General features: G+C 48.7%; 1 protein-coding gene across 4 annotated transcripts in view; it reads right to left on the bottom strand.

The window, feature by feature from the left end:
• The window catches only part of LOC141059259 (uncharacterized), a 40,792-nt gene extending 33,335 nt beyond the window's left edge, over positions 1-7,457 (bottom strand). For 2 of the 4 annotated variants that reach the window (XM_073555575.1, XM_073555579.1), the window contains exons 1-2: positions 7,349-7,452; positions 484-583 (exon numbers count right to left, since the gene is read on the bottom strand). The gene's annotated coding sequence lies outside the window, so the exon portion shown is untranslated. Of the gene's footprint in view, positions 1-235; positions 373-483; positions 584-7,348 lie in introns of those variants that run through there. The other 2 variants (XM_073555577.1, XM_073555576.1) reach the window with 2 other exon arrangements.
• Between the last annotated feature and the right edge of the window lie 4,743 nt (positions 7,458-12,200).

Below are 12,200 nucleotides of genomic sequence, written 5' to 3'. Positions count from 1 at the left end.
ACACCAAAAGAGTCTCCATTCTAAAGGTTAATGTCCCCCCGCGCTCAGTAATGGGGAATCTCCAGCACCTACCTCCACCCGCAGAGCCGCACTCCACAGAGAATAATAGAGCCTCCGTCACCGACCTCCACCCGCAGAGCCGCACTCCACATACAGAATACTGGAGCCTCCGGCACCGACCTCCACCCGCAGAGCCGCACTCCACATACAGAATAATGGAGCCTCTGGCACCTACCTCCACCCGCAGAGCCGCACTCCACAGAGAATAATGGAGCCTCCGTCACAGACCTCCACCCGCACTGACCTCCACCCGCAGAGCCGCACTCCACATAGAGAATAATGGAGCCTCCGGCACCGACCTCCACCCGCAGAGCCACACTCCACAGAGAATAATGGAGCCTCCGTCACAGACCTCCACCCGCACTGACCTCCACCCGCAGAGCCGCACTCCACATAGAGAATAATGGAGCCTCCGGCACCTACCTCCACCCGCAGAGCCAGGGGTGTGGAGTCGGAGTTGGAGTCGTGGAGTCGGAGTTAGTTTTGGTTGGAGTCGGAGTCGGAAGAAATGTACCGACTCCAGCTTTAAAAAAAAAAAAAAAAAATGTATTAATATTTCATAATTGAACTTTCATATGAATTTTATAAATGTTACTCAAATATATATGTTCTATCAAACTATGAACAACAGTGATAAGTAGTTCTGCTGGAGATAGAGACATTTCTTACTTCTTGTGTGTCACTGTTCTCCACTGCCCTTATCTAATCTTATACTTGGTTAACCTCATGCTGCCCCAACCCCCCTACTTACAATGTATGAAACTGAAAGTGAAAAGGTGTTGCAAATTCTTAGTAGTAAAGCTCCTCCTCTAGACTAGATCATACTAGGTGTGCGTCTTCCAAGCATCTCACAGCTGCCTGCTACTCAGAAGAGGAAGACTGTAAGAAGTATTATCCTTTCAACAAACTTTGCATCAGTTAACTGTGAGTACATGAGGAATAATAACAGTATTACTGACCACTATATCAGTTGTACGACCTGGCAATAATTTTGTACAATTGTTTTTAGGAAAAACAATTGTCATTTGGATTGTGAATGCAGAATTAAAAACCTGAGAATGTCAAAGAAGCATCACATTAAATCAGCTGTATTTGAACATTTCACCATCACTCAAGATAGAAAACATTATGTCTGTCAGTGTATGACAAATGATCCAGACGAAAACAAATGCTGTGAAGCCAAGATGAGTGCATATTCAGGCAAAGATAAAAATGCTCCTACCAGAGCTTCTAATCTAAAGAGACATTTACAGCGCTTTCATCCAGAAGTACTGAAAGCAGTGGATGAGAAAGACTGCATCCAAACCAATGAACCAGTGCCCAGCTCTTCCAGCCAAACAAAGAAGCAGAGAACTTTGCAGCCATCAGTTGCAAGATATTTTGTCAGTGACAAAGTTACTGTGACAATGACAGTAGATACATTTAAAAAACAGATCATAGAGCTTGTTGTAAAGGATAGTGTGCCTATTTCATTATTTTCACGACCAGCTTTTATGTGTCTGAATGGGGAAATGGCCCGCAAGCTTGGTGTTTCTCTGGAGAGAGAGAGTATTAGAAAATTAGTAATCGAAGAAGCTTTTAAACAAAAGGAAGAACTTAAAAAAACTCTCAAGGGACGCTTTCTGTTTCTTAAAATGGATGCCTGCACACGTCAGAGTGAACTATTTTGCCATCAATGTCCGATTTGTTTGTGACAAAAATGAAATAGTTACCAAGACATTGGCAGTAAAAGACACCAAAGCTCATCACACCAGTGAGTTTCTCCAGATCTTGGTGGAAAAGGTTCTGCAAGACTATGAACTTAAAAAAAGAGCAAGTTCTGTCGTAACTGACAATGCTTCAAATATGATAAGTACTATTAAGCTAATGAATGAGAATAATGATGGTGACCAGCAGCTAGAAGAACATTCTGGGTCCACAGACACAGAAATGTTTGAAATAGAGGAACACAGTATTGTAACTGAGGAGCAAACTGAAGTTGCTTCAGATGAACAGCAACATGATAGTTTAGATGATCTTGTTGAAACTGTCAATATGTTCTTTCATTCATCACATGCGCTGTGTTGTGCATACGCTACAGCTGGCTATAAGAGACAGTCTGCAAGAAGGACATGCTGCTGCACTGATTGGCAAGGTGAGAAAATTGGCTACTGTTGCCAGAACCCCTAAAGTTGACTCAATTTTGAAGAGACGTGCTGGAAAAGGGGCAATTATTGATCAAGCCACACGATGGGGCAGTACTTACTTAATGATTCAGCGCTTGGTTGAACTGAAAACCTTTCTTGTAGACACGGCTAACCCTCAACTGACGCTAAATGAAAGTCAGTGGAATCAGGTGACTGAGCTGGAAAAATTGCTAGAGCACCCATTTACAGTGACTAAAAAAGTACAAGCAGAGGACTTAACTCCAGGTATTTTCTTAAAGGAGTGGAAGAACCTGATGTTTCGCCTGTCCCAAAGAGGAGGGTTAATTGCAAGTGGCATTGCTACATCAATGAAACGGAGAGAGGAGCTACTATTACAAAATAACATTCTTTTGGCAGCTGTTTATGTAGACCCAATGCATCGGATTCTTCTAGATGATCAACAGCTAAGTAAAGGAAAAGAAGCTCTGTTTGAAATAGCAGTAAGGATGAAAGGGTTGCAGAACAGTCAGGAGGAACAAGAAGAATTTGGTCGTCCTGCCACATCTTCACCCTCATCATCAACTGATGAAGAATTTAATTTCGAAAAATATTTGGATCACAAGGACCGTGCAAAGCGTTCCCGCATAGAAGAGTCATCCCCATTAAGGAACACAGCCAGTACATTGCAGCAGAATTTTTCATGTGCACTAAAAGAAATTGAGAAATTTGACCGTTCATCAAAAATAACTGCAACAAGCGATTCCTCTGTATCCTGACATTGTCAGAGATGTTGCCCGAGTGGTTACTGCTTTGCCACCAACACAAGTTAGTGTAGAGAGGTTGTTCTCTGCTCTCAAAATAATTAGATCAGATTTGAGGGCATCCATGAAGGAGGATCTGACAGAGGCAATACTTTTTCTGAGGACAAATTTATAGATTTCTTCTTATTAACTGCATAAAAGTGTTTATTGCATATTTACTTACAGTTTAGAAAAGTTTATAAAAGTTATTTGCTATATTCTAATTGTATTCTAATAAATGTAGTTTTTGCTCTAAGTGGTCTGATTACTTATATGATGGTGAGAAACTGAATAAGCACGATGTTTAATATTTTACAACAGTAAATTTGTTGTTATGAATTGGCCATTTATGAAGGAGTCGGAGTCGGAGCCGGAGCCTGATAAAATCCAGGAGTCGGAGTCGCAACTGTGGCTTACCGACTCCACAGCCCTGCGCAGAGCCGCACTCCACATAGAGAATAATGGAGCCTTTGGCACTGACCTCCACCCGCACTCCACATAGAGAATAATGGAGCCTCCAGCACCTACCTCCACTCACAGAGCCGCACTCCACATAGAGAATAATGGAGCCTCAGGCACCTACCTCCACCCGCAGAGCAGCACTCCACATAGAGAATAATGGAGCCTCCAGCACCAACCTCCACCCGCAGAGCCGCACTCCACAGAGAATAATGGAGCCTTTGGCACTGACCTCCACCCGCACTCCACATAGAGAATAATGGAGCCTCCAGCACCTACCTCCACTCACAGAGCCGCACTCCACATAGAGAATAATGGAGCCTCAGGCACCTACCTCCACCCGCAGAGCAGCACTCCACATAGAGAATAATGGAGCCTCCGGCACCGACCTCCACCCGCAGAGCAGCACTCCACATAGAGAATAATGGAGCCTCCAGCACCGACCTCCACCCGCAGAGCAGCACTCCACATAGAGAATAATGGAGCCTCCAGCACCGACCTCCACCCGCAGAGCAGCACTCCACATAGAGAATAATGGAGCCTCCAGCACCGACCTCCACCCGCAGAGCAGCACTCCACATAGAGAATAATGGAGCCTACAGCACAGACCTCCACCCGCAGAGCCACACTCCACATAGAGAATAATGGAGCCTCCAGCACTTACCTCCACCCGCAGAGCCGCACTCCACATAGAGAATAATGGAGCCTCCAGCACCTACCTCCACCCGCAGAGCCGCACTCCACATAGAGAATAATGGAGCCTCCGGCACCGACCTCCACCCGCAGAGCCGCACTCCACATATAGAATACTGGAGCCTCCAGCACCGACCTCCACCCGCAGAGCCACAGTCCACATAGAGAATAATGGAGCCTCCAGCACTGACCTCCACCCGCAGAGCCACACTCCACATATAGAATACTGGAGCCTCCAGCACCGACCTCCACCCGCAGAGCCGCACTCCACATAGAGAATAATGGAGCCTCCAGCACCGACCTCCACATAGAGAATAATGGAGCCTCGAGCACTGACCTCCACCCGCAGAGCCGCACTCCACATAGAGAATAATGGAGCCTCCAGCACCGACCTCCACCCGCAGAGCCGCACTCCACATAGAGAATAATGGAGCCTCCAGCACCGACCTCCACCCGCAGAGCCACACTCTACATAGAGAATAATGGAGCCTCCAGCACCTACCTCCACCCGCAGAGCCGCACTCCACATATAGAATACTGGAGCCTCCAGCACCGACCTCCACCCGCAGAGCCACACTCCACATAGAGAATAATGGAGCCTCCGGCACTTACCTCCACCCGCAGAGCCGCACTCCACATAGAGAATAATGGAGCCTCCAGCACTTACCTCCACCCGCAGAGCCGCACTCCACATAGAGAATAATGGCGCCTCAAGCACCGACCTCCACCCGCAGAGCCACACTCCACATAGAGAATAATGGAGCCTCCAGCACCGACCTCCACCCGCAGAGCCGCACTCCACATATAGAATACTGGAGCCTCCAGCACCGACCTCCACCCGCAGAGCCGCACTCCACATAGAGAATAATGGAGCCTCCAGCACCGACCTCCACCCGCAGAGCCACACTCCACATAGAGAATAATGGAGCCTCCGGCACTTACCTCCACCTGCAGAGCCGCACTCCACATAGAGAATAATGGAGCCTCCGGCACCGACCTCCACCCGCACAGCCACACTCCACATAGAGAATAATGGAGCCTCCAGCACCGACCTCCACCCGCAGAGCCGCACTCCACATAGAGAATAATGGAGCCTCCAGCACCGACCTCCACCCGCAGAGCCACACTCCACATAGAGAATAATGGAGCCTCCAGCACCGACCTCCACCCGCAGAGCCGCACTCCACATAGAGAATAATGGAGCCTCCAGCACCTACCTCCACCCACAGAGCCGCACTCCACATAGAGAATAATGGAGCCTCCAGCACTTACCTCCACCCGCAGAGCCGCACTCCACATAGAGAATAATGGAGCCTCCAGCACCTACCTCCACCCGCAGAGCCGCACTCCACATAGAGAATAATGGAGCCTCCAGCACTTACCTCCACCCGCAGAGCCGCACTCCACATAGAGAATAATGGAGCCTCCAGCACCGACCTCCACCCGCAGAGCCACACTCCACATAGAGAATAATGGAGCCTCCAGCACCGACCTCCACCCGCAGAGCCGCACTCCACATAGAGAATAATGGAGCCTCCAGCACCGACCTCCACCCGCAGAGCCGCACTCCACATAGAGAATAATGGAGCCTCCAGCACCGACCTCCACCCGCAGAGCCACACTCCACATAGAGAATAATGGAGCCTCCAGCACCGACCTCCACCCGCAGAGCCGCACTCCACATAGAGAATAATGGAGCCTCCGGCACCGACCTCCACCCGCAGAGCCGCACTCCACATAGAGAATAATGGAGCCTCCAGCACCTACCTCCACCCGCAGAGCCACACTCCACATAGAGAATAATGGAGCCTCCAGCACCGACCTCCACCCGCAGAGCCACACTCCACATAGAGAATAATGGAGCTTCCAGCACCGACCTCCACCCGCAGAGCCGCACTCCACATAGAGAATAATGGAGCCTCCAGCACCTACCTCCACCCGCAGAGCAACACTCCACATAGAGAATAATGGAGCCTCCAGCACCAGCCTCCAGCACCGACCTCCACCCGCAGAGCCACAGTCCACATAGAGAATAATGGAGCCTCCAGCACTGACCTCCACCCGCAGAGCCACACTCCACATATAGAATACTGGAGCCTCCAGCACCGACCTCCACCCGCAGAGCCGCACTCCACATAGAGAATAATGGAGCCTCCAGCACCGACCTCCACCCGCAGAGCCACACTCTACATAGAGAATAATGGAGCCTCCAGCACCTACCTCCACCCGCAGAGCCGCACTCCACATATAGAATACTGGAGCCTCCAGCACCGACCTCCACCCGCAGAGCCATACTCCACATAGAGAATAATGGAGCCTCCGGCACTTACCTCCACCCGCAGAGCCGCACTCCACATAGAGAATAATGGAGCCTCCAGCACTTACCTCCACCCGCAGAGCCGCACTCCACATAGAGAATAATGGCGCCTCCAGCACCGACCTCCACCCGCAGAGCCACACTCCACATAGAGAATAATGGAGCCTCCAGCACCGACCTCCACCCGCAGAGCCGCACTCCACATATAGAATACTGGAGCCTCCAGCACCGACCTCCACCAGCAGAGCCACACTCCACATAGAGAATAATGGAGCCTCCAGCACCGACCTCCACCCGCAGAGCCACACTCCACATAGAGAATAATGGAGCCTCCAGCACCGACCTCCACCCGCAGAGCCGCACTCCACATAGAGAATAATGGAGCCTCCAGCACCGACCTCCACCCGCAGAGCCGCACTCCACATAGAGAATAATGGAGCCTCCAGCACCGACCTCCACCCGCAGAGCCGCACTCCACATAGAGAATAATGGAGCCTCCGGCACCGACCTCCACCCGCAGAGCCGCACTCCACATAGAGAATAATGGAGCCTCCAGCACCGACCTCCACCCGCAGAGCCACACTCCACATAGAGAATAATGGAGCCTCCGGCACCGACCTCCACCCGCAGAGCCGCACTCCACATAGAGAATAATGGAGCCTCCAGCACCTACCTCCACCCGCAGAGCCACACTCCACATAGAGAATAATGGAGCCTCCAGCACCGACCTCCACCCGCAGAGCCACACTCTACATAGAGAATAATGGAGCTTCCAGCACCGACCTCCACCCGCAGAGCCACACTCCACATAGAGAATAATGGAGCCTCCAGCACCGACCTCCACCCGCAGAGCCGCACTCCACATAGAGAATAATGGAGCCTCCAGCACTTACCTCCACCCGCAGAGCCGCACTCCACATATATGGCTGCTCTGTGCGCACAGGACCTGTGATGAGGTCACAGGAGGGGAGGAGTCAGGGGTCACATGATCTCCGGAGTGCAGAGGCTACATGGAGACTTCTCCTCAGTCAGTGACCTTCCCGCCATTCAGGGCCAGTTTTAGGCTTAGTGGGGCCATAGTCAAAGTGTAAAATGGGGCCCCAAATGCTAACATATTGTACATCACACAGAAGCATTTCGGTTGTAGTTACATGCGCTGAGTTCAGGCCGCTAAATGAGTGTGATCGACAAAATTGAAGTCGTCGTTCAACACTTGTTTCCACCGTCTGAGAAAGAATGATGGGGACAGAACGATCACTAATGGATCTAAGGGTGTGGGCACGTGTTGCGGAAAATTCTGTGAAGATTTGCTGCGGTTTATTTTCCACAGCATGTTACTTCTTTTTTGCGGAACCGCAGCTGCAGTGCACGTTCCGGGACATACAAATCAATCTCTCTCATCCGCACTGCCAAACCGCACTAGAACAAATCCACTGTACGCATGCTAGGAATCCGCAGGAAAAATGCATGTGTTTTACCCTGTGGTTGATTCTCTGCAGAAAAAGCCTCAGACTAATCCACAATGTGTGCACACACCCTAACAGATCACCATACAGTATCATGTTATCAGCAGCACATCTACAGTTTACACCCCATAGTCCTCCATATAATATAATGTGCCCCATAGTCCTCCATATAGTATAATACGCTCTTCATAGTCCTCCATATAGTATAATACACCGCCATAGTCACCCATTAGTACAATTCACTTCCCATAGCATAATGCACCCCATAGTTCTTCATATAATGTATTCCCCATAGTCTTCGATACAGTATAGCCCCCATATAGTATAATGCAGCCACCCCTTAGAAAATAATGCAGCTACCCCAGAGTATAATGTAACCCCCCCAAAGTATATAATGCAGCCCCACCACCCATATAGTAAAATGTAGCCCCTCCATATAATATATGGCAACCCCCTCATAGGATATAATGCAGCCCCTTATATAGTATAATGTAGCCCCTCCATAGAATACAATGTAGCCCTCATAGTATAATGCAGCCCCCATCGAATATAATAAATATAATACAGCCCTCCCATAGAATGTAATGTAGCCCTAAATAGAATATAATACAGCTCACCTCCCCATAAAATATAATGTAGCCCCCCATATTATATAACACAGCCTCCCCCTATAGAATATCATGTAAAATGTACCTCCCATGGTATATAACACAGCCGCATAGTATATAGCCCAGCACCACATGGTATATAGCCCAGCACCACATAGTATATACCCCAGCACCACATGGTATACAGCCCACCATGGTATATAGCCCACCATGGCATAATACAGCCCACCATGGTATAATACAGCCCACCATGGTATACAGGCTGTATACCGTGCTGGACTGTATACTATGGTGGGCTGTATAATACAGCCCACCATGGTATACAGCCCACCATGGTATAATACAGCCGAGCATGGTATATAGCCCCCCAGAATGGTATAATACAACCCAGCATGGTATATAGCCCCCCAAAATGGTATACTACAGCCCAGCATGGTATATATCCCCCCAAAATGGTATAATACAGCCCAGCATGGTATAATACAGCCCAGCATGGTATATAGCCCTTCAGAATGGAATAATACAGCCCAGTATGGTATAATACAGCCCAGCATGGTATATAGCCCCTCCCAGAATGATATAATACAGCCCAGCATGGTATAAAGCCCACCATGGTATAATAGCCCAGCATAGTATAATACAGCCCAGCATGGTATATAGCCCCTCAGAATGGTATAATACAGCCCAGCATGGTCTAATACAGCCTAGCATGGTATATAGCCCCCCAGAATGGTATAATACAGCCCAGCATGGTATATAGCCCCCCAAAATGGTATAATATAGCCCAGCATGGTATAATACAGCCCAGCATGGTATATAGCCCCCCAGAATGGAATAATACAGCCCAGTATGGTATAATACAGCCCAGCATGGTATATAGCCCCCCTAGAATGGTATAATACAGCCCAGCGCGGTATAATACAGCCCAGCATGGTATATAGCCCCCCCAGAATAGTATAATACAGCCCTGCATGGTATAATACAGCCCAGCATGGTATATAGCCCCCCCAGAATGGTATAATACAGCCCAGCATGGTATATAGCCCCTCAGAATGGTATAATACAGCCCAGCATGGTCTAATACAGCCCAGCATGGCATATAGCCCCCCAGAATGGTATAATACAGCCCAGCATGGTATATAGCCCCCCCAGAATGGTATAATACAGCCCAGCACGGTAAAATACAGCCCAGCATGGTATATAGCACCCCCAGAAAGGAATAATACAGCCCAGTATGGTATAATACAGCCCAGCATGGCATATAGCCCCTCCTAGAATGGTATAATACAGCCCAGCATGGTATATAGCTCCCCCAGAATGGTATAATACAGCCCAGCGCGGTATAATACAGCCCAGCATGGTATATAGCACCCCCAGAATGGTATAATACAGCCCTGCATGGTATAATACAGCCCAGCATGGTATATAGCCCCCCCCAGAATTGTATAATACAGCCCAGCACGGTATAATACAACCCAGCATGGTATATAGCCCCCCCAGAATGGTATAATACAGCCCAGTATGGTATAATACAGCCCAGCCTGGTATTTAGCCCCCCCAGAATGGTATAATACAGCCCAGCATGGTATATAGCCCCCCCAGAATGGTATAATACAGCCCTGCATGGTATAATACACCCAGCATGGTATATAGCCCCCCCAGAATGGAATAATACAGCCCAGTATGGTATAATACAGCCCAGCATGGTATATAGCCCCCCAGAATGGAATAATACAGCCCAGTATGGTATAATACAGCCCAGCATGGTATATAGCCCCCCTAGAATGGTATAATACAGCCCAGCGCGGTATAATACAGCCCAGCATGGTATATAGCCCCCCCAGAATAGTATAATACAGCCCTGCACGGTATAATACAGCCCAGCATGGTATATAGCCCCCCCAGAATGGTATAATACAGCCCAGCATGGTATATAGCCCCTCAGAATGGTATAATACAGCCCAGAATGGTATAATACAGCCCAGCATGGTATATAGCCCCCCAGAATGGTATAATACAGCCCAGCATGGTATATAGCCCCCCCAGAATGGTATAATACAGCCCAGCACAGTAAAATACAGCCCAGCATGGTATATAGCACCCCCAGAAAGGAATAATACAGCCCAGTATGGTATAATACAGCCCAGCATGGTATATAGCCCCCCCATAGAATGGTATAATACAGCCCAGCATGGTATATAGCTCCCCCAGAATGGTATAATAAAGCCCAGTGCATTATAATACAGCCCAGCATGGTATATAGCACCCCCAGAATGGTATAATACAGCCCTGCATGGTATAATACAGCCCAGCATGGTATATAGCCCCCCCAGAATTGTATAATACAGCCCAGCACGGTATAATACAACCCAGCATGGTATATAGCCCCCCAGCATGGTATAATACAGCCCAGCATGGTATATAGCCCCCCCAGAATTGTATAATACAGCCCAGCACGGTATAATACAACCCAGCATGGTATATAGCCCCCCCAGAATGGTATAATACAGCCCAGTATGGTATATAGCCCCCCCAGAATAGTATAATACAGCCCTGCATGGTATAATACAGCCCAGCATGGTATATAGCCCCCCTGGAATGGTATAATACAGCCCAGCGCGGTATAATACAGCCCAGCATGGTATATAGCACCCCCAGAATGGTATAATACAGCCCTGCATGGTATAATACAGCCCAGCATGGTATATAGCCCCCCCCCAGAATTGTATAATACAGCCCAGCACGGTATAATACAACCCAGCATGGTATATAGCCCCCCCAGAATGGTATAATACAGCCCAGTATGGTATAATACAGCCCAGCCTGGTATTTAGCCCCCCCAGAATGGTATAATACAGCCCAGCATGGTATATAGCCCCCCCCAGAATAGTATAATACAGCCCTGCATGGTATAATACAGCCCAGCATGGTATATAGCCCCCCCAGAATGGAATAATACAGCCCAGTATGGTATAATACAGCCCAGCATGGTATATAGCCCCCCAGAATGGAATAATACAGCCCAGTATGGTATAATACAGCCCAGCATGGTATATAGCCCCCCTAGAATGGTATAATACAGCCCAGCGCGGTATAATACAGCCCAGCATGGTATATAGCCCCCCCAGAATAGTATAATACAGCCCTGCACGGTATAATACAGCCCAGCATGGTATATAGCCCCCCCAGAATGGTATAATACAGCCCAGCATGGTATATAGCCCCTCAGAATGGTATAATACAGCCCAGCATGGTCTAATACAGCCCAGCATGGCATATAGCCCCCCAGAATGGTATAATACAGCCCAGCATGGTATATAGCCCCCCCAGAATGGTATAATACAGCCCAGCACAGTAAAATACAGCCCAGCATGGTATATAGCACCCCCAGAAAGGAATAATACAGCCCAGTATGGTATAATACAGCCCAGCATGGTATATAGCCCCCCCTAGAATGGTATAATACAGCCCAGCATGGTATATAGCTCCCCCAGAATGGTATAATACAGCCCAGTGCGTTATAATACAGCCCAGCATGGTATATAGCACCCCCAGAATGGTATAATACAGCCCAGCATGGTATAATACAGCCCAGCATGGTATATAGCCCCCCCCAGAATTGTATAATACAGCCCAGCACGGTATAATACAACCCAGCATGGTATATAGCC

This window comes from Dendrobates tinctorius, unplaced genomic scaffold (genome assembly GCF_039654945.1).
Source record: "Dendrobates tinctorius isolate UK_male_01 unplaced genomic scaffold, ASM3965494v1 ptg000226l, whole genome shotgun sequence".
NCBI classification, from domain to species: Eukaryota; Metazoa; Chordata; class Amphibia; order Anura; family Dendrobatidae; genus Dendrobates; species Dendrobates tinctorius.
The sequence above is the reverse complement of the archived record's forward strand: the minus strand, read 5'-3'. Positions and strand labels throughout refer to the sequence as shown.